We start from the raw sequence: 2,320 nt of genomic DNA, 5'->3' as shown, positions 1-2,320 counted from the left end.
ACATACCATATGTACCATTAATGTACCATTAATAAACTGCTGCAAAAATTAAAACCCTGCTCTACCTCAGCCGATAATCTTCCACCATTCTACCTCAAACTGGCTTCTAACTCAGTCACCTACCCAATCAGTATCCTTTTCTGAATCAGAAGTACCTACCATATGGAAACAATCTCACATCACCCACATCCACAAAGGAGGCAACTCTTTTGATCCATCCAGTTTCCATCCTATATTCACCCATATGCAAAATTCTTGAGAGAGGTATCCATCAGCAGGTAATGCAATATCTATTGCAAAACACTCTTTTAACCAAAACCCAACATGGCTTCTGACCTAACCACAGCACAGCTACAGCCCTATTATCTTTTACAGACACCGTGAACAAGGCCAGAGATGCAGGATGCTATACAGCCTCAGTATTCCTTGGTCTCTCCAAGGCCTTTGACACAGTGTCTCACCCCTTACTTTTGAACACACTGTCTAACTTAGGCTTCTCACATAACACATTAAAATGGTTTCAGAGCTACCTCAAGGATCGTAAACAAGCAGCGAAATGGTCCAATGAACTCTCACCCTTCCTCCACAACTCTACCTGAGTCCCCCAAGGCTCCATCCTAGGACCCCTACTCTTCAACATTTTCACAAACAACCTTCACACTGCCTCTCACCCTGGAATCCTCATTCAGTATGCTGACAATTCCACCATAATCTGCACTGCTCAATCACTACCAGAGCTACTTTCAAAAACTCAACAGGCCTTTACTGCAGTCGAATCTTGGCTAAGACATGCCCAACCCTTTCTTAATCCAAAGAAGACAAAACTAGTACTCTTTCATCCCAAAAACACCTCCCCTGTCACTGATCATTTTAACATCCTTGCATCTGACAATACTGTCATAGAAATAGTGCAGGAAACCAAACTTCTAGGAGTTATCATTGGCAATAAGCTTTCATTTGACACCCGTATGCAGCAAAATATAAAGAAAACTCATGAAAAACTGGGTCTCATATAAAAACAAACAGTTCTTTACTGCAGCAACCAAAACTACACTTGCAAAAACATTTTTACTTCCCTCCTTTCTTTATGGTGTCCTAGCCTAACTAACTTGCAAACTTCTACCCTAAGCAAGATGGAACAGTGCTACAACAAAGTTGCAAAGTTTGCCACAAACTCTAAATATCACACACACCACTGTAAACCACTCCTAGAATTAAACTGGCCTGAACTCCCCAAACAACTTGCCTTTATTCAGCTATCCACCTTGCACAACCTTATTTTCAAGCCTACTGCCTGCCCTGCACTAGCCAATCTAGTCACACCTTACACACCAAATCGATCCCTATGATTACAAGCCAAAAATATCTTAGCTATCTCAAAACCCACAAGAAAACCAGGTCACTCTCTGTATTCATACTCTCTCTCTCTATACTTTGGAATTCACTACCTATAGGTACCATGTCTATGCCTGGCCTAACCCATTTCAACGCCTCTTTAAAAAAGTTATCTCAAAAAGACATGGCTCTGCTCCTACATAAAGTCTGCCTGCTGCTCAGCACTTCTTCCACACTAGCCTCTTCCTCCTGTTCTGTCACATTTCAATCCTTCACAGTATGCAAGATCCTAAGGCTGTAACTCCTCTGTTTCTATACCATATTCTTAAGCTACTGCTCAGGCTGTAGTACTTCCCATTTCAACGCCTCTTTAAAAAATTTATCTCAAAAAGACATGGCTCTGCACCTGCATAAAGTCTGCCTGATGCTCAGAACTTCTTGCACACTAGCCTCATCCTCCTCTTCTGTTACATTTCAATCATTCACAGACTGCAAGATTCTAAGGCTCTAAATCCTTCTCTGTTTCTATACCATATTCTTAAGCTACTGCTCAGGCTGTATTGATTCTGTTCTTTTTAACTCTCACTATCTTTCTGCATCACCAACTTTCTGGCTATTATTTTCCTAACAGAAACTAACTTTCTACATCCCCACGAGGGGATGACGGCGTGGGGTACGCACGGCCCGGCGGTGCGGTCCACCGTGTTCCCCGGATGTGGCTGGCTCCCCGCGGGGTGGCACAATGGAGTCCTCTCCCCTCAATGTTGGTCGCGGGTACCTGCGGAGGACGTCCCACCCCGTGTGGGATGTCGGTTCAAAGACCCGGGAGGTCGGCGGTGTGGCCGCACACCGGCCGCCGTGGGACTCCCTGCTGTCCCGTGGCATGGGGCCAGTAACCCCGGTCTGGGCACCCCTGATGACACCCGTGAAATCTCGCATGCTCCTCTCGAGGTGCGACGCCGGGCGGGCAGCGGTGCCCCCCCGG

The sequence above is a fragment of the Protopterus annectens genome, chromosome 1.part0, assembly GCF_019279795.1.
Source record: "Protopterus annectens isolate FY-2018-M chromosome 1.part0, PAN1.0, whole genome shotgun sequence".
Taxonomy (NCBI): domain Eukaryota; kingdom Metazoa; phylum Chordata; order Ceratodontiformes; family Protopteridae; genus Protopterus; species Protopterus annectens.
This window is presented reverse-complemented; position numbering follows the sequence as displayed.